The sequence below is a fragment of the Choloepus didactylus genome, chromosome X, assembly GCF_015220235.1.
Source record: "Choloepus didactylus isolate mChoDid1 chromosome X, mChoDid1.pri, whole genome shotgun sequence".
Classification (NCBI taxonomy): Eukaryota; Metazoa; Chordata; class Mammalia; order Pilosa; family Megalonychidae; genus Choloepus; species Choloepus didactylus.
Genome location: NC_051334.1, coordinates 129,997,083 through 130,022,253, shown reverse-complemented (window position 1 = coordinate 130,022,253; position 25,171 = coordinate 129,997,083).

The following is a 25,171-nucleotide window of genomic DNA, read 5'->3' as shown; positions in this document are numbered from 1 at the left end:
TGTCTTGCTGGATTGCCCTGGCTAGCACTTCCAGCACAATGTTGAATAACAGTGGTGACAGCGGGCATCCTTGTCTTGTTCCTGATCTTAGAGGGAAGGCTTTCAGTCTCTCACCATTGAGTACTATGCTGGCTGTGGGTTTTTCATATATGCTCTTTATCATGTTGAGGAAGTTTCCTTCAATTCCTACCTTTTGAAGTGTTTTTATCAAAAAGGGATGTTGGATTTTGTCAAATGCTTTTTCAGCATCTATTGAGATGATCAATTGATTTTTCCCTTTCGAGTTTTTAATGTGTTGTAATACATTGATTGTTTTTCTGATGTTGAACCATCCTTGCATGCCTGGAATGAACCCCACTTGGTCATGGTGTATGATTTTTTTAATGTGTCTTTGGATTCGATTTGCAAGTATTTTGTTGAGGATTTTTGCATCTATATTCATTAGGGAGATTGGCCGGTAGTTTTCATTTTTTGTAGCATCTTTGCCTGGTTTTGGTATTAGATTGATGTTAGCTTCATAAAATGAGTTAGGTAGTGTTCCATTTTTTTCAATGTTTTGAAAGAGTTTGAGTAAGATTGGTGTCAGTTCTTTCTGGAAAGTTTGGTAGAATTCCCCTGTGAAGCCATCTGGCCCTGGGCATTTATTTGTGGGAAGATTTTTGATGACTGATTGGATCTCTTTGCTTGTGATGGGTTGGTTGAGGTCTTCTATTTCTTCTCTGGTCAGTCTAGGTTGTTCATATGTTTCCAGGAAATTGTCCATTTCTTCTACATTATCCAGTTTGTTGCCATACAGTTGTTCATAATATCCTCTTATAATTTTTTTAATTTCTTCAGGATCTGCAGTTATGTCACCTTTTTCATTCATTATTTTGTTTATATGGGTCTTCTCTCTTTTTGATTTTGTCAGTCTAGCTAGGGGCTTGTCAATCTTGTTGATCTTCTCAAAGAACCAACTTTTGGTGATATTTATCCTTTCTATTGTTTTTTTGTTCTCTATGTCATTTATTTCTGCTTTAATCCTTGTTATTTCTTTTCTTGTACTTGGTTTAGGATTCGTTTGCTGTTCATTTTCTAGCTTCTTCAGTTGATCCATTAGTTCTTTGATTTTGGCTCTTTCTTCCTTTTTAATATATGCGTTTAGTGCTATAAATTTCCCCCTTAGCACTGCTTTTGCTGCATCCCATAGGTTTTGGTATGTTGTGTTCTCATTTTCATTCGTCTCTATATATTTAGCAATTTCTCTTGCTATTTCTTCTTTAACCCACTGATTGTTTAGGAGTGTGTTGTTTAACCTCCAGGTATTTGTGAATTTTCTAAGTCTCTGATGGTTATTGACTTCTAATTGTATTCCATTGTGGTCAGAGAATGTGCTTTGAATAATTTCAATCTTTTTAAATTTATTGAGGCTTGTTTTATGTCCCAGCATATGATCTATTCTGGAGAAAGTTCCGTGAGCACTAGAAAAGTATGTGTATCCTGGTGATTTGGGATGTAATGTCCTGTAGATGTCTGTTAAATCTAATTCATTTATCAGATTGTTTAGGTTTTCAATTTCCTTATTGGTCTTCTGTCTGGTTGATCTATATATAGGAGAGAGTGATGTGTTGAAGTCTCCCACAATTATTGTGGAAACATCAATTGCTTCCTTTAGTTTTGCCAGTGTTTCTCTCATGTATTTTGTGGCACCTTGATTGGGTGCATAGACATTTACGATTGTTATTTCTTCTTGCTGAATTGCCCCTTTTATTAGTATGTAGTGGCCTTCTTTGTCTCTCAAAACATCCCTGCATTTGAAGTCTATTTTATCTGAGATTAATATTGCTACACCTGCTTTCTTTTGGCTGTAGCTTGCATGAAATATTTTTTTCCATCCTTTCACTTTCAGTTTCTTTGTGTCCCTGTGTCTAAGATGAGTCTCTTGTATGCAACATATTGATGGTTCATTTTTTTTGATCCATTCTGCGAATCTATATCTTTTAATTGGGGAGTTTAATCCATTTACATTCAACGTTAAAACCGTGAAGGCATTTCTTGAATCGGCCATCTTATACTTTGGATTATGTTTGCCATATTTTTCCCTCTCTCTATTAATATCCTTTATTGTACCCATACCGAATCTCTTTAGTACTGAACCTTTCTCCAAGTCTCTCTGTCCTGTCTTTGTTTCTCTGTCTGTAGGGCTCCCTTTAGTATCTCCAGTAGGGCAGGTCTCTTGTTAGCAAATTCTCTCAGCATTTCTTTGTCTGTGAAAAATTTAAGCTCTCCCTCAAATTTGAAGGAGAGCTTTGCTGGATAAAGTATTCTTGGCTGGAAATTCCTCTCACTCAGAATTTTAAATATATCGTGCCACTGCCTTCTTGCCTCCATGGTGGCTCCTGAGTAGTCACTACTTAGTCTTATGCTGTTTCCCTTGTATGTGGTGAATTGCTTTTCTCTTGCTGCTTTCAGAACTTGCTCCTTCTCTTCTATGTTTGACAGTGTGATCAGTATATGTCTCGGAGTGGGTTTTTTTGGATTTATTCTATTTGGAGTTCGCTGAGCATTTATGATTTGTGTATTTATGTTGTTTAGAAGATTTGGGAAGTTTTCCCCAACAATTTCTTTGAATACTCTTCCTAGACCTTTACCCTTTTCTTCCCCTTCTGGGACACCAATGAGTCTTATATTCGGACGTTTCATATTATCTATCATATCCCTGAGGTCCATTTCGAGTTTTTCAATTTTTTTCCCCATTCTTTCTTTTATGCTTTCATTTTCCATTCTGTCATCTTCCAGGTCACTGATTCGTTGTTCAACTTCCTCTAGTCTTGTACTATGAGTGTCCAGAATCTTTTTAATTTGGTCAACAGTTTCTTTAATTTCCATAAGATCATCCATTTTTTTATTTAGTCTTGCAATGTCTTCTTTATGCTCTTCTAGGGTCTTCTTGATTTCCTTCATATCCCGTACTATGGTCTCATTGTTCATCTTTAGTTCTTTGAGTAGCTGCTCTAGGTGCTGTGTCTCTTCTGGTCTTTTGATTTGGGTGCTTGGGCTTGGGTTATCCATATCGTCTGGTTTTTTCATATGCTTTATAATTTTCTGTTGTTTTTGGCCTCGTGGCATTTGCTGAACTTGATAGGGTTCTTTTAGGGTTTGTAGACCAGTTGAAGTCCTTATCTCTAATTTATCAGATCTACAGCTTCGTGGAGTACACTTTCTCTAACTAACCAGCAGGTGGCGTCCACGAGCCACCTGTTCTCCACAAGCCAGATCTCCCCTGCTTAGCCTTTTTGGTGAGTGGGGGAGTGAGTCTTGTGGGGCCCAATTGGTGTACCAAGCTTGCGTGCGTAGTTGGTGTTGCCTGCCCTGTATGTGGGGCGTGTTTCTGGGCAGTCGGGGAGGGGGGGTGGCCCTAACAATCAAATCTCCCTGATGATCCTAGAGTTTTAAAGCTGCTGCAATAGTCTAATCCTTCAGTTCAGTCCTGCCACAGTTTGTCTCTGCCACTGACCCACAAGTCTTTGGTATTGGCGTATGGCTCCTGAGACTTGCAAGTGGGCCCCTCTTCCAGGCTGTGCACCCCGGGTCCTCTGTTGAGGGATGACTGTGCTATGTCACAGGTGAGTGCCGTCCCCCCAGGGCAGTTCTGGGCTGCTGGGCTGTGTTGGGAGGCTCCCAGTCTGCTCAAATGATGGCTGAATGGGGCTCTGTTAATTCACACTGCTCCCCCTTCCCAGCTCTGGGACATTCAGCTGAGGTTGCAGGGAAGGCTAATGTCCACGCCCAGTTTTGTGGTGTGTGCCTGTTATTTGAAGCACTTCCGTCACACTGGGTTGTCTGGGGCAGCTCTGGGCTATGGGGCTGGCGATGGGCAGGAGTGTTTCCTGTCCACCAGGATGGTGGCTGTGAGCGGACACCCCCCTTTTCTTGGGAAGTTGTGTTGTTTAGTGAATTTTCTCAGCCACTGGATTATTGCCTTTTGTCTCAGAGCTCTCTTAGTTCTGCTCTTGACTTGACGTGCCCAAATTGCAATTCTTTGAAGCTTTCTGTATTGAGCTTCTTAGAGTAATTGTTTTAGAAAAAGCAAAAAGGATTTAAAAAAAAAAAAAAAAAAAAAACGGCCCTCCTCAGAGATCTAATGGGTTATTGAAATGCTAATAGACAAAGCAACCAGGGCCATTAAGGAAAGGTGCACAGGGCAGAGAGATCAGCTTTGCTTTGGGATTTGCATATGCGCCTCAAGGCCTGATCTCCGCCCTTCCCCTTTCTGTGTTCACCAGAGCTCCAAAAATCCTCTGCTTTTATTTTGGAGTTTTTCGTGTTGTTTTTTTTCTATGCCTGTCTCCTCTCTGCTGGGCTGGCTGCTCTCAGAGTCTCTGGTGTCTGGTCTCAGTCTATCTATGGTTGGAGTTTGAATCAGTAGAATGAGTTTCCGATAAGAGCAGCCACTGCAATTCTCCCTTCTCCTTCCCGGAGCTGACAGCCCCTCCTCCCCCGGGACTGAGCCTGGCAGGGAGGGGCGCGGGTCCCCTGGCCGCAAAAACTTACAGATTTCGCTGATCTCAGCAGTTCCACGTTTTCATGAGTGTTGTATGAAGTATGCCCAAAGACAGATTGCTCTGTGGTGTCCAGTCCACGCAGTTCCTGGCTTTTTACCTACTTTCCTGGAGGAGTAACTAAAACATACAGCTCACCAGTCTGCCATCTTGCCCCGCCTCCGGCCTAATATTTTAATGGTGCTCTTCTTCCCTTTCCCCAACTCCTTCCAGCAACTAACTCACCCTGCAACACAGAAATCGGGTTAACGCTCATACTTTATGCAAATGTGCACATTTTTTTCTTGGTGCTATGTTTCCAGATGCTTCCTCTAACAGTTATGCTCTATGACAGTGGTTTTCCAGCATTAGCTGGAAAGTTGTTAGAAATGCAGTTTATGTAGCCCTATCTAGATCTGTTTAATCAGAATCTCTGGAGGTAGGTCTTGGCAATTTGTGTTTTAACAAGCCTCCAGGTGATTCAGTGGCATGATAATGTTTGAAAATCATTGTTATGCAATATTGAATATGTGTAAGATTTATTTCCTCTCCCAACTCCTAGAGATCAGGAACCATGTCTTCTCTATTATCATAGTGCCTACTATACCCATCCCTGGCCCTTGGCACAGAACACCACACATATCCAGCTTCACTGTATTACTAGTTGTGTGATGAGTCCCTTAATCTTTTTATGCCTCTGTTTAATCATCTGCAAATTGAGAATAATAATAATTATTAATATAGTAATAATATCTTCCTCATTTTATTATTGTGAGTATTAAAAGAGTCAATGCAAGTAAAACTGTCAGGACATCTCTTCTTGACACATATTAAGTGCTCAGTTTTAGATAGTATTAATTATTTGTATCTGGTGTTCAATAAGTGCTTGATCTGAGGGTAGGTTTAGAGAAAGAGAGAAGGGAATAAGAGAAAGCAGGATGGGATGGCAGGTCAGGAAGAACAAAAAAGGAAAACCTGTTTTAGATGGATTTTGTTTGTTCTCCATAGCTGTCCTAGCAATCCAGGAGCCTGACTTTGCCCGGAGTCAGAGAGGGAGAAGGGGAAAGGGGAAAAGAGGCTTACCATGTCGAGTCACCCAACTCATTTCCTGTGTCATTATTTCTAAAGACACAAAAGTGTCTGACATTCTCATTGACCCGCCATATCCATGGCATAAAGTTAAATTGCAAGAGAAAGGCACAATCTTATTGTAAAAACAGTGCACCCACAAAACTGGCACATAATGAGGAATCTCACAAGTATGTGTGTCAATCTGGGTGAAAATATCAACCTTTTTATTCTATGTCCCTGGGCAACATAACCCAGTCAAATAGTCCCGGAAGTCTAATTTTGTTCCCCAAAGTGCCACTTAATTTCCCCTCACAGCTTTTGGAGTTGTCAAGGAAATCATTCAATGATATTTCCCTGAGTGATAAAAAGCAAACATGTCTTTACAATATGGGATGGATGAACCTGGGGACTTCTGAGGTTGAAATATATTTTCAACAGTGTTAGTTGTCTAGGGGAGCCCACTTTTATTTTATTTAAGATAGTCTGAACCATGTCTGCTTTATAGAACCTCTCTATGACAAGATTGCTTACTGCCAAGAGTTATACAGGAAAAATTCGAGAAAAGAAGCAAAATAAATAAGCACGAGGCAATGAATGCTGGCAAAAGTAAAATTTAAATGCTGGCAAAAGGGTGGACGTGCAGTCTAGGGGTTAGAGAAAAGGGTGCCAAATGCCACAGGCCTAACTTTATTAGTCTCAAAGCCTAAACTAACCTAAAGGGTAGGATTCTATCTAGTGTAATGGCTAAGCATGTAGATTCTAGAATTAGGCTTCCTGGGTTCAAATCGTGACTCTATTATCTGCTCTCCTGACCTTCCTTATACTTGAGACTATTTCTTTCTTTCTAATACTGTCCACAATATTTATAGTTGTGACCTGACTCCCACTAGATTATAAACTCTATGAATAAGGAAAGGGACTAGGTCTGGATTGGTATATGGTAAGTACTCAATAAATATTTTTGGCATTAAATAGAACCCTTAGCTCTGTGTCCTTAGGCAACTTGCCACTCTGAGTCTCAGGTTTTTATCCATCTGTTAATTGGGAGTGGTTGCAATACCTGTTTAATAGTGTGGCTGGGAGATCTGTATAAAATTACAGTGTCTGGCACCTAGCAAGCACTCAACAAATGTTAACTATTGTTATTATTACAAAGGAGAATTTCTGAATAAGCAGTATGCAGATACTAGAACAGGCAACTCAGTAGGCTAGACTCCTTTCTTCACAGGTGACATTTTATTTGTTTAAGAAAGTGATCTGAAGAAAATCTAGCAAAAATATGAATGCATAAATTCTGGGTCATGGATACCTGGATGTCTTCTATATTACCTTCTCTAATTTTGTATATGTGGTGGTATTAAAACATAACCCCAAATTCTTTGACACATTTCCTATCAATAGGTGGGATCGATGTCCCCTCCCATTGGATGCAGGCAGGCTCACTTGCAGCCCATAGCATGTGGTAGAAATGACACTACATAACTTCTGAGGCTAGATCAGAAAAGACAAGTTCAGTTTCAACTTTGCTTGCTGAACACCCACTCTTGGAGCCTTGAGCTGCCATGTAAGAAGTTTACCCTTAAGCCACAAGCAGTGAGGAAACCAGTGGCATGGAGAGACCAAAAGTGGGCACTTTGGTTAGCAGTTCTAATCTTTGTGTATATCCATCCCAGGTACCAGAAATGTGAATGAATGAGACTTCAAATGATCCCAGCCCCCAGCCATCCAGTTAGCCCCAGCCTTCACATTTTCCCAGCTAAAACCCAGATATCATGGAGCAGAGAAAAACTCTCCCTAGTGTGCCTTTTCCGAATTCTTGACCAGCAGAATCTATGAGTATATTAAAATGGTGATTCTTTTAAGTTGCTAAGTTGCATCATAATTTGTAACAGTATGTTTGAAATAACTCCTCCTTTCATGCAACCTCTCTCAATTCAGTCTGCATTCACCTGTGCCCGTAGAGTAGATAAGCACATAATGATGTCACTTGAAGGGCACTGGGTCTCCAAAACACATCATCTCCATTCTAAGGATTAAAATCCCCCCAATCAAGATTTGTTTGAAGGATTTTACCTCCAAGAGTGCACTATTAAAATGTAAACAACTTACCCTAAAATATTTGGGGAGGGGGGAAAGGAAAGAGGCCATTTGACCTGTTGTGTTCATCCACAAGGGCTTTGATTTTAAACTTTTGAAGTTATTACCAAATGAGTTTCTGGATACACAGTGTACAATGATGGGACAAAAAGAAGATAGTCATCATACAAATTTAAGCTTCTTGTCTCATTACCAGGCTTACCACCTATACTGAACTGTGATTTTTTTTTATAAACCTGGCAATTATCTTGTGAATAGCACAATTATATTGTAGAACACTGTCATCTGTAGCGGAACGTCTAAATTAAAATTAGGCTATAGATTATGAGTGACTCATGGTCATCAGCCAAAACCCTAACTGGCATAATAGTCTCTGTTATAGCAAAAGTCTTATGACATTATATAGCTGCAAAGGTTCTAAACATTAGCATCAGTCAAAAAAGAAATCCTTAATCATTAACTCTTTGTGAGCAGATAGAAGCAAATTAATGCATTCTATTTTTCAGCTAAAAGTGTTTTTTGTCCCATGTAAACATTGAAAATATAACACAACTTGAGCAAGCCATTTAGTATTTAAAGTATATATGTACAGAGTGTCTCAATACCAGGAAACAGCCTCTATGTGTGTCTGGCTCTCTGAAAAGCCCCGGCTGATACTAAAAACTATATTTTTTGTGGGGGAGTGAAGTTTAATGATGGAGTTTTATAAAGAATTATCTTCAAAATCCTTTCTATCCTTGAGATCCAGTGAGTGTTTGAAACTTCCCCCCCATAACAAAGAAAAGGCCCCTGGGGGAGAACATAGGGACCAGGAAGGGAAGGACTAGAAATTGAGAAGTGACTTCTATCAAATATTTTTCTTTCCAAGTTTTGCCTGGATTTCCAGGGGGAAGGGGTACCGGGGGCTGAAACAGATTGGATCAGCCTTTTCTGAATGAGGAAGTCCTGATGCAGAATTGAATTCCCCTTTGTGAATTCAAGCAGGGTGTCAGCACAGAGGGTTGCCATGGTTACTGCTCTACTGCACAGGCTCCAGATTGTTGCCAGGAAAGGGTGTGCACCGACTGCAGCCGGCACATTCCCTGCACATTAACTCTGCCTCAAAAGCTCCATAATTTGCTAGGCAGTGCCGGCCTGAAGAGGGCTCTACAAGGCCTGCTGTCCAGGCCCCAGAGACTACCCTGAGGGGCCTCACCCTGCTGCTGCTGCTGCAACTGCGGCCAACTTGGGTCCTGGGAGGAGGAACAATTGCTTACTGAGGGAACAGTTCCCACTTTCAATGGGAGAGAACTCTCCCAGGAAATGGAGTAACTTGGTGATCTTTAACTCTGCTTTTCCCTGGTCAACAACCTGACCCAGGTCCCCACAAGGACGGCTGGGCAAGGGTTAACCTCTTCTATGTGCTCTCCATTACCATCTGTGCTCTCTCGTCCTCCCACTTCTCTCTTCAATTTCATGCATCTTTTATCCCCTATACTCCCATCTTTCTTCTTTCTTCTGACCTCTTCTCTTCTCTTCTTTCTCTTAGCTTTCTGCTTCTTTCCCCCTCTTCCTCTTGGGCTTTCCATAGCTCCCTCCTCATTTCCTTCTTGAGTTGCCCTTTCTTCTCACTTCCCTAATTTAAAGCTTTCTCCTTTTTTCCTGCTTTATCTTTCCCTCTCTTTCTTGTCCTCAGATAATGTATTTCTCTCTTCTTTTTTGATCTCCTAACACAACTTTATCTGCCTTTCTTTATCCAGAGGTGGCAAAACGGAGGCTTGTGAGCCAAATTCAGTCCATAGTTGGATTTTGCCTAGCCAATGGGTTTTTTTTCTTTTTCCAATTAATGTTTTTCCAACATTAAACAATCAAAAAATTTTCCTTTAATAAAATCTGAATTTCTAACTTTTCTTTAAAAACAGAGTATCTGGTAACTCTGGCCCACATTCCTGTATGGTAACAATCAGAGCTGAGTTGGACTGCACCTTTGACAAGGCAGACAATCTTCAGTGTGTCACAGTCCCCAAAAGTCTCTTTTCCTCATGGATGCCAACTGCTTGGCCCCTATAGGCATCAAGGTTTCAGATGCCTTTTCAAATCCCTTTTTCTCCTTTCTTTACATTGCTTCTTTTGGGAGGCAGCAAACCCAATGTTCAAGCAACCAGATTTTGAGGTGATTCAGCACTGGGGTCAAATTTCAGTTTATCAAGCTGTGTGACCTCAGAAAAAATCTCTCAAATTCTCTGAATCTCACTTTCCTCATCTGCAAAACAGGGGACTATTAATACCTACTTCATGGGGTTACCTGGGGATCAAATGAAATAATGTTTGGAAAATGCTTAGCACAGTGTCTAACACATAGCAGGCCTTCAATTAATGGTATTTGATATCTGTCTGCTCTTAATTACAGTTTCTCCACTGTTTTTCAACCCCTCTTCTCTCTTTTTCTTGCCACCATCCCTTTTGATTCTCTCCCTTGCCACTTTTATTTTCTGTTTGTATATGTTTCTAGACCCTATTATTCTTATTTGTCTGCTCCTCTTTTCTTTCGTTCTCTTCCTTTCTTGTCTCTCAATCTTCAGAGCTTATTCATGCATTTACTCTTTCAAATGCCCTTCTTCATTCCTTACCATCTCCCTGGCTCCTCCCACCTTTTCACATACGGACATGCCCCAATCCCTCATGTGCATGTATATACCACATTTTCTTTATCCATTCATTAGTTGATGGATGCTTGAGTTGCTTCCATTTATTGGCAAGTGTGAATAATGCCTCTATGTACATCAGTTTGAAAATACCTGTTCAAGTCCCTACTTTCTTTTGGGTATATACCTAGAAGTAGGATTATTGGATCATAGGGTAATTCTAAACTTAATTTTCTGTGGAACCACCATACTGTCTTCCACAGAGGCTGCACCATTTTCTGTTGCCACCAGCAATGAATGAGTGTTCCTATTTCTCCACATCCTCTCCAACACTTGTAATTTCCCATTTTTAAAAAATAGTAGCCATTCTAGTGGGTGTGAAATGGTATCTCATCGTGCTATTGATTTGCATTTCACTGATGGCTAATGATGTTGAGCATATTTTCATGTGCTTTTTGCCCATATTTATATCTTCCTTAGAGAAATGTCTATTCAAGTCTTCTGCCCATTTTTAAATTGGTTTGTTTGTCTTTTTGTTGAGTTATAGGATTGCTTTATATATTCTGGATAAGAGACTTTTATCAGATATTTGATTTCCAAATATTTTCTCCCATTATGTAAGTTGTCATTTTACTTTCATGATAAAGTCCTTTGATGCACAAAAGTTTTTAATTTTGATGAAGTCTCAGTTATCTATTTTTTATTTCCTGTGCTTTGTAAAACCCTAAGAAACCATTACCTAACACAAGGTCCTGAAGATGCTTCCCTGTGTTTTCTTCTAGGAGTTTTACAGTTCTGGTTCTTATGTTTAAGTCTTTGATCCATTTTGTGTTGATTTTTGTATCTGGTGTGAGGTAGAGGTCCACCTTCATTCTTTTGCAAATAGACATCCAGTCTTCCCAGCACCATTTGTTGAAGAGACTATTCTGTCCCGATTGAGTGGACTTGACATCCTTGTCAAAAATCATTTGGCCATAAATGTGAGCATTGATTTCTGAGCTCTCAACTTTATTCCAATTGTTCTATATGTCTGTCCTTGTGCCAGTACCATGCTGTTTTGATTACTGTGGCTTTGTAATAAGTTTTAAGATTGGGAACTATCAATCTTCCAACTTTGTTCTTCTTTTTTGAGATGTCCTTGGCTATTCGGTGTCCCTTACCTTCCATATTAATTTGATGATTGGCTTTTCCATTTCTGCAAAGAAGGCTGTTGGAATGTTGATTGGGATTGCATTGAATCTGTAAATCACTTTGGATGGAATTGGCATCATAACAATATTTAGTCTTCCCATCCTTGAACACAGAATGTCCTTCCATTTATTTAGGTCTTCTTTGATTACTTTTAGCAATGTTTTATAGTTTTCTGCATACAATCCTTTGCATCCTTTGTTGGATTTTTTCCTTAGATATGTGATTCTTTTTGTTGCTTTTTTATATGGATTTTTTTCTTGATTTCCTCTTCAAATTGTTCATTACCAATATATAGAAACACTACTGATTTGGGTTGGAAGAATGGCCACCCTCAGAGCCAGACACTCCAGCAATTTGAAGTAGTTAATCAATCAAAAGCAGTCATCAGTGATCAGATCAAACACCAACAGATCTTCAGGAACTAGGCCTTATATCCTACCCTGGCACCAGCAAGCTGGACCAAGAGTTAAGGCTGAGTAGCTCACTGCTGTCTCCCATGAGACTGGGGCATAGGTGATTGTAACTGCTGCCTGGGGAGAGCAATTTACTGGTATTTACCATTGTTTTACCAGGATCTTCCTCCCTCTCTTTCCTGGTTGCTGCAGAGTGTTCTACAAGACTCTGAAGTTTCAAAATAGTTGAATCAGGCAATTCTTGCCTGTTTAATAGTTGTTCTAGTGGAAGGACTGATTCCTAGAGCTTCTACTCTGCCGTCTTCCTGCAATCTCCAACTCAAGTGAATTTTTTACTTCAGATATGTATTTTTCAACTCTTGGAAGTTCAATTTGTTTCTTTTATTATCTTATGTTTGTCTCCTCATTATGTAATATTTTATGTTATATCCCTATACATATTTTTAATAGCTGTATCAAAGCCTGTGCATCATAATTTCATCATCTGTCATTTCTGTGTCTCTATTGACTGAGCTTTATCCTTAAAATAGGGCACAGTTTCCTGCTTTCTGGCATAACTAATATTTTTTATTAAATGGTGGGCTTTGTTAAAGTTATGTGGTTGTGAGCTGAATTTCATTGCCTTTCATTAAAGAGTGCTGAATTTTGCTTGGTACATAGCTATGGTACTGTTGGATCACATAGCATTTCTTTTGAATAAAAAGCTTTGTTAGGGTGGGTCTAGAGTAGCCTTTACTCTATGGCTCATAAGGAGTTATCCTTTGTGATCTCTACTGATTTCCATCATTGTTCAATGAGTTCTATACACTTTGGCTGTTAAAAACAAGAGCTTTCTGTGAACTCTGAGAATTATTTACCTTATAGTTACAAGGTAGTTTTTTTCCCTGTGTTCTGGTTTGCTGATGCTGCCATTATGCAAAATACCAGAAATGGATTGGCTTTTATAAAGGGGGCTTATTTGGTTACAGATTTACAGTCTGAAGGCCATGAAAATGTCCAAATTAAGGCATCAACACAAGTATTCCTTCAGTGAAGGAAAGCCAATGGCGTCCAGAAAACCTCTGTTAGCTGGAAAGTCACGTGGCTGGTGTCTGTTGAACCCAAGTTGTGTTTTAGCTCCTCTATCAACTCCTGTGCATGCTTCAAAATGTTGCTCTTGGGGCGTTTTGTTCTCTTAGCTTCTCTGGTTCAAAGTGTCAGCAAAAGTCTGCTTTCAATGGCTGTCTCTAAAATGCTTCTATTGGCTGCAGCAGTGAGCACTTTCTGTCTATGTGCTCTTATAGGACTCCAGTGATTTAAATAAGACCCACACTGAATGGGTAGGGCCACACCTCCTTGGAAATAATCCAATCAAAGGTTTTACCCACAATTGGGTGAGTCACCTCTCCATGGAAACAATCTAATCCAAAGATTCCAACCTTATCAGCACTAATATGTCTGTCCCCACAAGATTACATCAAAGAACATGGTGCTTTAGGGGACATAATACATCCAGATGGGCACATTCCACCCCCTGGAACCCAAAATGACATGATTTTTCCATATACAAAATACATTCATCCCATTACAATATCACAAAAACTTAAATCATTTCAGTAACAATAGGTAAGCACAAGATTCATTAAAATCAGTTACAAGCGTGGTCTGTCTTAAGGCAAAATTCGCTTCTGGCTGTGGACCTCTGAAACCTAGAACAAGTTATCTGCTTCCAATATACAAAGGAGGGACAATCATAGGATAAACATTCCCAATGCCATAGGGAGAAATTGAAAGGAAAACAGGGTACACGGGACCAAAACAGTTCTGAAAATCTGCAGGGAAACTTCATTAGATTTCAAAGTCTGAAAGTAATTTATAGAACAATGCTTTATTCTTGGGGTTTGAGAAAACAGGAGTCCAACCCTTTCCAACAGCCTTTGCAGCAGTCTTTTTCTCTCCAAGTGCTGGGGTGAGTGCTCCAACATATCCACACATTGGGGAGACCACCTTCTTCTCAGCCCCACCCTCCTCAAACATTGGGGTGCCACCTGGACTCTGCTTGTCTGGGGCAAAGGCTCTCCCCTCTCTGAACAATGGGGTGGCAGCCAGACTCTCCCCAATCCCTGGGGAATGTGCTCCACACTCTCTGAGGCCTGGGGTGGCAGCACTCTTCCTGATCATTGAGGAGGAAAGCCCACGCTCTGCCACCAGGGCAAACTCATCCCTTCTACATGCATAGGCCACTCCACTCTCCCTGCCCAAGACCTCTTGACTCCAGACCTCAATCTCCATGGCTGTCTTTGAAGAAATATTTCCTTCCATTTGTTCCTTCTCTGTCACCTCCAGCACAGGCCAGCAGTGGTTCTGTTTATACAGATCTCACAAAAACTCTGTAGGCTTGGCATGCAGTTACAGGGGTCAAAGCCATCAGATAGTACAACTTTCCACAAATTCTTTCTGGATAGCTCCATCTCTAATCCTGGCTTGTACTGAAATGGTGGTTGGGTTCCATATTTGGTTAAATCCGCACATGGGGCTATAGTCTCTGGGATATCACATTCTGGAAGCCTGGAATTTTCCAAACTATCAGTTTATGGTTTCTTTGTACCCAAGAGTTCATTTCTCAGCTTATTCCTTTCCACTTGCTTCTTACTATAAGCTGCAAGGAGAAGCCAGGCTACATCCTCCACAATTAGTCTGGAGATCTCCTCAGCTAAGTATCCCAGCTCATCACTTTCAAGTTCTGCCTTCCATCTGATGCCAGGACACAATTTTGCCAAATTCTCCACCACTTTGAAGCAAGGATTGCCTTTCTTCCAGTTTGTAATGACACATTCAACATTTCTGCTCAAAGCCTTATCAGAAGTATCTTTAGAGTCTATATTTCTACCAACAGTCTCTTCAAAGCAATCTAGGCCTTTTCCATCAAGTTCTTCACAATTCTTCCAGAATCTTCCCCTTATCCATTTGAAAAGCCATTCCAACATGCTTGGTATTTGTAAACTCAGAAGCACCCCACTTTTCTGGTACCAAAATCTGTTCCAGTTTGCAAATGGTGCCATTATGCAAAATACCAGAAACGGATTGGCTTTTACAAAGGGGGTTTATTTGGTTACAAACATACACTCTGAAGGCCATGAAAATGTCCAAATTAAGGCATCAACATAAGTATACCTTCAGTGAAGGAAGGCCAATGGCGTCTGGAAAACCTCTGTTAGCTGAGAAGTCACATGGCTGGTGTCTGCTGATCCCAGGTTATGTTTTAGCTCCTCAGCTCCTGTGCATGCTTCAAAATGTTGCTCTTGGGGTGTTTTGTACTCTTACCTTCTCTGGTTCAAAGTGTCAGCAAAAGTTTGCTTTCAATGGCTATCTCTAAAATGTCTGTCTTGGCTGCAACAGTGAACTCTCTGTCTGTGTACTCTTATAGGACTCCAGTGATTCAATTAAGACCCACGCTGAATGGGTGGGGCCACACCTCCTTGGAGATAATCCAATCAAAGGTTTTACCCACAATTGGGTGGGTCACATCTCCATGGAAACAATCTAATTCAAAGATTCCAACCTTATCACCATTAATATGTCTGTCCCCACAAAATGACATTAAAGAACATGGTGCTTTACGGGACATAATACATCCAAACTGGCACACCCTGCCTTGTGGAGTTTTATCCTATCTGTGTACAGCTTATGATTTAGAAAACACATTCAAGGTGGCCCCTAAGTGTATTTCTAGAGCTCTTTCTCTATGTACCTCCTTCCTTTCCAGTAATCTTCCCCAAATCCCAAGAAGTCAATTTCTGTTTCCTCTACTCAGTGAGACCAAGAATTTCTGCTTTATTTATCCTTCCTTATGCTACAGTTTAGAAAGTGCCTCCAGGAAGAAAACTAGGGTGATCATGGGATTCACCTCATTCATTTCCCTTCTCTCAATAATTGCTGTCCTGTGCTGCTTGTGTTCAGTGACTGAAAGTTGTTTCATCTTTTTGTCCAGTTTTTTATTATTTACAACAAGAAGTCAAATACAGTCCCAGTTACTCCATTATGGCTTGAAATAGAAATTCCTTCATTGTATTTTTATGAATATTCAGTAATGTAATGCATATAAAAGACATGTTCCTGGAACATAGTAAACAAGCAATAAATAGGTATTATTTTAGTAGTTGTACCTTATTTCTTTAATTATCAATATTTGTTGGGTTTCATGCTACTTCTCTCTGTCCTCACTCTGCACTTCTTTGGTTTTCATCTGCATATGTCCTTTTTTTCTATTTTTAATGCAATTTTATTGAAGTATATTCACATACTAATCATCCAAAGTGTACAATTATTCACAGTATCATCATGCAGTTGTGTATTCATCACCACAATTTTTGAACATTTTCATTGCTCCAAAAAAAAAAACAAAAATTAAAGGAAAAAGAACACCAAAAACATCCCATACCCCTCCTCCCCACCTATTATTCATTTACTTTTTGTCTTCATTTTTTCTACTTATTTGTCCATACACTGGGTAAAGGGATTGTGAGCCATAAAGTTTTCACAAACACATGATCACACCATATAAGCTTTATAGTTATACAGTTGTCTTCAAGAATCAAGAATACTGGATTGCAATTCAGCAATTTCAGATATTTCCTTTTAGCTATTCTAATAAACTAAAAACTGAAAAGGAGTATCTATATAATGCATAAGATTTACCTCCAGAATCACCTCTTGACTGCATTTGAAATCTCTCAGCCACTGAAACCATATTTTGTTTCATTTCCCTTCCACCTATTGATACTGAAAAGGAGTATCAAGAAGGCTTTCCCAATCCTACAATGGTGGGTCCAGGCTCATCCCCAGGAGTCACACCCCATGTTGCCAGAGAGATTTACACCCCTGTGAGTCATGTCCCATGTAGTGGAGAGGGCAGTGAGTTTACCTGCAGAGTTGGCTTAGAGAGAGTGGCCACATATGAGCAACAAAAGAGGTTCTCTGGGGGTAACTCTCAGGCACAATTATAAATAGGCTTAGCCTCTCCTTTTCAGTATCAAGCTTCATAAGGGCAAGCCCCATGACCGAGGGCTAGGCCTACTAAACTGGTAGTCCCCAATGCTTGTGAGAATACTGGGAATTCTTAAGTTTAATATTTCAAAATTTTTCCCCAGTCCTTCAAAGAGGCTTTTCAAATACTTTTTTTTTCTCTACCCAAATTACTCTGGAATGTATTGAGCTTCACACTAATCTGTACAAACCAATCAGATCTCACTCCTTATTCAAGGTTCCATGTAATTATGTGTTTGAGTAAACTGACTATACAAGTTAAATTCAATAGTGTGCTACAGAAAACATAGATTTTGCACCAAATAAAAGTCTCTTCTTTTGGTTCCACACAGATGCAGTTTTAAAACACAGTTAGAGAGGTGGGGCAAGATGGCGGACTGGTGAGCTGTATGTTTTAGTTACTCCTCCAGGAAAGTAGGTAGAAAGCCAGGAACTGCGTGGACTGCACACCACAGAGCAATCTGACTTTGGGCATACTTCATACAACACTCATGAAAACGTGGAACTGCTGAGATCAGCGAAATCTGTAAGTTTTTGCGGCCAGGGGACCCGCGCCCCTCCCTGCCAGGCTCAGTCCCGTGGGAGGAGGGGCTGTCAGCTCCAGGAAGGAGAAGGGAGAACTGCAGTGGCAGCCCTTATCGGAAACTCATTCTACTGATCCAAACTCCAACCATAGATAGACTGAGACCAGACACCAGAGAATCTGAGAGCAGCCAGCCCAGCAGAGAGGAGACAGGCATAGAAAAAAAAAACAACACGAAAAACTCCAAAATAAAAGCGGAGGATTTTTGGAGTTCTGGTGAACATAGAAAGGGGAAGGGCAGAGCTCAGGCCCTGAGGTGCATATGCAAATCCCGAAGAAAAGCTGATCTCTCTGCCCTGTGGACCTTTCCTTAATGGCCCTGGTTGCTTTGTCTCTTAGCATTTCAATAACCCATTAGATCTCTGAGGAGGGCCCTTTTTTTTTTCAATCCTTTTTTCTTTTTCTAAAACAATTACTCTAAGAAGCCCAATACAGAAAGCTTCAAAGACTTGCAATTTGGGCACGTCAAGTCAAGAGCAGAACTAAGAGAGCTCTGAGACAAAAGGCAATAATCCAGTGGCTGAGAAAATTCACTAAACACCACAACTTCCCAAGAAAAGGGGGGTGTCTGCTCACAGCCATCAGCCTGGTGGACAGGAAACACTCCTGCCCATCGCCAGCCCCATAGCCCAGAGCTGCCCCAGACAACCCAGTGTGACGGAAGTGCTTCAAACAACAGGCACACACCACAAAACTGGGCGTGGACACTAGCTTTCCCTGCAACCTCAGCTGATTGTCCCAGAGTTGGGAAGGTGGAGCAGTGTGAATTAACAAAGCCCCATTCAGCCATCATTTCAGCAGACTGGGAGCCTCCCTACACAGCCCAGCAGCCCAGAACTGCCCTGGGGGGATGGCACTCACCTGTGACATAGCACAGTCATCCCTCAACAGAGGACCCGGGGTGCGCAGCCTGGAACAGGGGCCCACTTGCAAGTCTCAGGAGCCATACGCCAATACCAAGGACTTGTGGGTCAGTGGCAGAGACAAACTGTGGCAGGACTGAACTGAAGGATTAGACTATTGCAGCAGCTTTAAAACTCTAGGATCACCAGGGAGATTTGATTGTTAGGGCCACCCACCCTCCCTGACTGCCCAGAAACACGCCCCATATACAGGGCAGGCAACACCAACTACACACGCAAGCTTGGTACACCAATTGGACCCCACAAGACTCACTCCCCCACTCACCAAAAAGGCTAAGCAGGGGAGAACTGGCTTGTGGAGAACAGGTGGCTCGTGGACGCCACCTGCTGGTTAGTTAGAGAAAGTGTACTCCACGAAGCTGTAGATCTGATAAATTAGAGATAAGGACTTCAATTGGTCTACAAATCCTAAAAGAACCCTATCAAGTTCAGCAAATGCCACGAGGCCAAAAACAACAGAAAATTATAAAGCATATGAAAAAACCAGACGATATGGATAACCCAAGCCCAAGCACCCAAATCAAAAGATCAGAAGAGACACAGCACCTAGAGCAGCTACTCAAAGAACTAAAGATGAACAATGAGACCATAGTACGGGATACAAAGGATATCAAGAAGACCCTAGAAGAGCATAAAGAAGACATTGCAAGACTAAATAAAAAAATGGATGATCTTATGGAAATTAAAGAAACTGTTGACCAAATTAAAAAGATTCTGGACACTCATAGTACAAGACTAGAGGAAGTTGAACAATGAATCAGTGACCTGGAAGATGACAGAAAGGAAAATGAAAGCATAAAAGAAAGAATGGGGAAAAAAATTGAAAAAATCGAAATGGACCTCAGGGATATGATAGATGATATGAAACGTCCAAATATAAGACTCATTGTTGTCCCAGAAGGGGAAGAAAAGGGTAAAGGTCTAGGAAGAGTATTCAAAGAAATTGTTGGGGAAAACTTCCCAAATCTTCTAAACAACATAAATACACAAATCATAAATGCTCAGCAAACTCCAAATAGAATAAACCCAAATAAACCCACTCTGAGACATATACTGATCACACTGTCAAACACAGAAGAGAAGGAGCAAGTTCTGAAAGCAGCAAGAGAAAAGCAATTCACCACATACAAAGGAAACAGCATAAGACTAAGTAGTGACTACTCAGCAGCCACCATGGAGGCAAGAAGGCAGTGGCACGATATATTTAAAATTCTGAGTGAGAAAAATTTCCAGCCAAGAATACTTTATCCAGCAAAGCTCTCCTTCAAATTTGAGGGAGAGCTTAAATTTTTCACAGACAAACAAATGCTGAGAGAATTGGCTAACAAGAGACCTGCCCTACTGGAGATACTAAAGGGAGCCCTACAGACAGAGAAACAAAGAAAGGACAGAGAGACTTGGAGAAAGGTTCAGTACTAAAGAGATTCGGTGTGGGTACAATAAAGGATATTAATAGACAGAGGGGAAAAATATGACAAACATAAACCAAAGGATAAGATGGCTGATTCAAGAAATGCCTTCACGGTTATAACGTTGAATGTAAATGGATTAAACTCCCCAATTAAAAGATATAGATTCGCAGAATGGATCAAAAAAAACGAACCATCAATATGTTGCATAGAAGAGACTCATCTTAGACACAGGGACACAAAGAAACTGAAAGTGAAAGGATGGAAAAAAATATTTCATGCAAGCTACAGCCAAAAGAAAGCAGGTGTAGCAATATTAATCTCAGATAAAATAGACTTCAAATGCAGGGATGTTTTGAGAGACAAAGAAGGCCACTACATACTAATAAAAGGGGCAATTCAGCAAGAAGAAATAACAATCGTAAATGTCTATGCACCCAATCAAGGTGCCACAAAATACATGAGAGAAACACTGGCAAAACTAAAGGAAGCAATTGATGTTTCCACAATAATTGTGGGAGACTTCAACACATCACTCTCTCCTATAGATAGATCAACCAGACAGAAGACCAATAAGGAAATTGAAAACCTAAACAATCTGATAAATGAATTAGATTTAACAGACATATACAGGACATTACATCCCAAATCACCAGGATACACATACTTCTCTAGTGCTCACGGAACTTTCTCCAGAATAGATCATATTCTGGGACATAAAACAAGCCTCAATAAATTTAAAAAGATTGAAATTATTCAAAGCACATTCTCTGACCACAATGGAATACAATTAGAAGTCAATAACCACCAGAGACTTAGAAAATTCACAAATACCTGGAGGTTAAACAACACACTCCTAAACAATCAGTGGGTTAAAGAAGAAATAGCAAGAGAAATTGCTAAATATATAGAGACGAATGAAAATGAGAACACAACATACCAAAACCTATGGGATGCAGCAAAAGCAGTACTGAGGGGGAAATTTATAGCACTAAACGCATATATTAAAAAGGAAGAAAGAGCCAAAATCAAAGAACTAATGGATCAACTGAAGAAGCTAGAAAATGAACAGTAAACCAATCCTAAACCAAGTACAAGAAAAGAAATAACAAGGATTAAAGCAGAAATAAATGACATAGAGAACAAAAAAACAATAGAGAGGATAAATATCACCAAAAGTTGGTTCTTTGAGAAGATCAACAAGATTGACAAGCCCCTAGCTAGACTGACAAAATCAAAAAGAGAGAAGACCCATATAAACAAAATAATGAATGAAAAAGGTGACATAACTGCAGATCCTGAAGAAATTAAAAAAATTATAAGAGGATATTATGAACAACTGTATGGCAACAAACTGGATAATGTAGAAGAAATGGACAATTTCCTGGAAACATATGAACAACCTAGACTGACCAGAGAAGAAATAGAAGACCTCAACCAACCCATCACAAGCAAAGAGATCCAATCAGTCATCAAAAATCTTCCCACAAATAAATGCCCAGGGCCAGATGGCTTCACAGGGGAATTCTACCAAACTTTCCAGAAAGAACTGACACCAATCTTACTCAAACTATTTCAAAACATTGAAGAAAATGGAACACTACCTAACTCATTTTATGAAGCTAACATCAATCTAATACCAAAACCAGGCAAAGATGCTACGAAAAAGGAAAACTACCGGCCAATCTCCCTAATGAATATACATGCAAAAATCCTCAACAAAATACTTGCAAATCAAATCCAAAGACACATTAAAAAAATCATACACCATGACCAAATGGGGTTCATTCCAGGCATGCAAGGATGGTTCAACATAAGAAAATCAATCAATGTATTACAACACATTAACAAGTCAAAAGGGAAAAATCAATTGATCATCTCAATAGATGCTGAAAAAGCATTTGACAAAATCCAACATCCCTTTTTGATAAAAACACTTCAAAAGGTAGGAATTGAAGGAAACTTCCACAACATGATAAACAGCATATATGAAAAACCCACAGCCAGCATAGTACTCAATGGTGAGAGACTGAAAGCATTCCCTCTAAGATCAGGAACAAGACAAGGATGCCCGCTGTCACCACTGTTATTCAACAATGTGCTGGAAGTGCTAGCCAGGGAAATCTGGCAAGACAAAGAAATAAAAGGCATCCAAATTGGAAAAGAAGAAGTAAAACTGTCATTGTTTGCAGATGATATGATCTTATATCTAGAAAACCCTGAGAAATCGACGATACAGCTACTAGAGCTAATAAACAAATTTAGCAAAGTAGCGGGATACAAGATTAATGCACATAAGTCAGTAATGTTTCTATATGCTAGAAATGAACAAACTGAAGAGACACTCAAGAAAATGATACCATTTTCAATAGCAACTAAAAAAATCAAGTACCTAGGAATAAACTTAACCAAAGATGTAAAAGTCCTATACAAAGAAAACTATATAACTCTACTAAAAGAAATAGAAGGGGACCTTAAAAGATGGAAAAATATTCCATGTTCATGGATAGGAAGGCTAAATGTCATTAAGATGTCAATTCTACCCAAACTCATCTACAGATTCAATGCAATCCCAATCAAAATTCCAACAACCTACTTTGCAGACTTGGAAAAGCTAGTTATCAAATTTATTTGGAAAGGGAAGATGCCTCGAATTGCTAAAGACACTCTAAAAAAGAAAAACGAAGTGGGAGGACTTACACTCCCTGACTTTGAAGCTTATTATAAAGCCACAGTTGCCAAAACAGCATGGTACTCGCACAAAGATAGACATATAGATCAAGGGAATCGAATTGAGAATTCAGAGATAGACCCTCAGATCTATGGCCGACTGATCTTTGATAAGGCCCCCAAAGTCACTGAACTGAGTCATAATGGTCTTTTCAACAAATGGGGCTGGGAGAGTTGGATATCCATATCCAAAAGAATGAAAGAGGACCCCTACCTCACCCCCTACACAAAAATTAACTCAAAATGGACCAAAGATCTCAATATAAAAGAAAGTACCATAAAACTCCTAGAAGATAATGTAGGAAAACATCTTCAAGACCTTGTATTAGGCGGCCACTTCCTAGACTTTACACCCAAAGCACAAGCAACAAAAGAGAAAATAGATAAATGGGAACTCCTCAAGCTTAGAAGTTTCTGCACCTCAAAGGAATTTCTCAAAAAGGTAAAGAGGCAGCCAACTCAATGGGAAAAAATTTTTGGAAACCATGTATCTGACAAAAGACTGATATCTTGCATATATAAAGAAATCCTACAACTCAATGACAATAGTACAGACAGCCCAATTATAAAATGGGCAAAAGATATGAAAAGACAGTTCTCTGAAGAGGAAATACAAATGGCCAAGAAACACATGAAAAAATGTTCAGCTTCACTAGCTATTAGAGAGATGCAAATTAAGACCACAATGAGATACCATCTAACACCGGTTAGAATGGCTGCCATTAAACAAACAGGAAACTACAAATGCTGGAGGGGATGTGGAGAAATTGGAACTCTTATTCATTGTTGGTGGGACTGTATAATGGTTCAGCCACTCTGGAAGTCAGTCTGGCAGTTCCTTAGAAAACTAGATATAGAGTTACCATTCGATCCAGCGATTGCACTTCTCGGTATATACCCAGAAGGTCGGAAAGCAGTGACACGAACAGATATCTGCACGCCAATGTTCATAGCAGCAATATTCACAATTGCCAAGAGATGGAAACAACCCAAATGTCCTTCAACAGATGAGTGGATAAATAAAATGTGGTATATACACACGATGGAATACTACGCGGCAGTAAGAAGGAACGATCTCGTGAAACATATGACAACATGGATGAACCTTGAAGACATAATGCTGAACGAAATAAGCCAGGCACAAAAAGAGAAATATTATATGCTACCACTAATTTGAACTTTGAGAAATGTAAAACAAATGGTTTATAATGTAGAATGTAGGGGAACTAGCAATAGAGAGCAATTAAGGAAGGGGGAACAATAATCCAAGAAGAACAGATAAGCTATTTAACGTTCTGGGGATGCCCAGGAATGACTATGGTCTGTTAATTTCTGATGGATATAGTAGGAACAAGTTCACAGAAATGTTGCTATATTAGGTAACTTTCTTGGGGTAAAGTAGGAACATGTTGGAAGTTAAGCAGTTATCTTAGGTTAGTTGTCTTTTTCTTACTCCCTTGTTATGGTCTCTTTGAAATGTTCTTTTATTGTATGTTTGTTTTCTTTTTAACTTTTTTTTCATACAGTTGATTTAAAAAAGAAGGGAAAGTTAAAAAAAAAAAAGAAAAACAAGGAAAAAAAAAGATGTAGTGCCCCCTTGAGGAGCCTGTGGAGAATGCAGGGGTATTGGCCTACCCCACCTCCATGGTTGCTAACATGACCACAGATATAGGGGACTGGTGGTTTGATGGGTTGAGCCCTCTACCATAAGTTTTACCCTTGGGAAGACAGTTGCTGCAAAGGAGAGGCTAGGCCTCCCTATGGTTGTGCCTAAGAGCCTCCTCCCGAATGCCTCTTTGTTGCTCAGATGTGGCCCTCTCTCTCTGGCTAAGCCAACTTGAAAGGTGAAATCACTGCCCTCCCCCCTACGTGGGATCAGACACCCAGGGGAGTGAATCTCCCTGGCAACGTGGAATATGACTCCCGGGGAGGAATGTAGACCCGGCATCGTGGGACGGAGAACATCTTGACCAAAAGGGGGATGTGAAAGGAAATGAAATAAGCTTCAGTGGCAGAGAGATTCCAAAAGGAGCCGAGAGGTCACTCTGGTGGGCACTCTTATGCACACTTTAGACAACCCTTTTTAGGTTCCAAAGAATTGGGGTAGCTGGTGGTGGATACCTGAAACTATCAAACTACAACCCAGAACCCATGAATCTCGAAGACAGTTGTATAAAAATGTAGCTTATGAGGGGTGACAATGGGATTGGGAAAGCCATAAGGACCACACTCCACTTTGTCTAGTTTATGGATGGATGAGTAGAAAAATAGGGGAAGGAAACAAACAGACAAAGGTACCCGGTGTTCTTTTTTACTTCAATTGCTCTTTTTCACTCCAATTATTATTCTTGTTATTTTTGTGTGTGTGCTAATGAAGGTGTCAGGGATTGATTTAGGTGATTAATGTACAACTATGTAATGGTACTGTAAACAATCGAAAGTACGATTTGTTTTGTATGACTGCGTGGTATGTGAATATATCTCAATAAAATGAAGATTAAAAAAATGAAGAAAAAAAAAAAGCACAGTTAATATCATCCTCTATCTTTTAGTCTAATCTACCCCAGTCTCAACCACGTCCATTT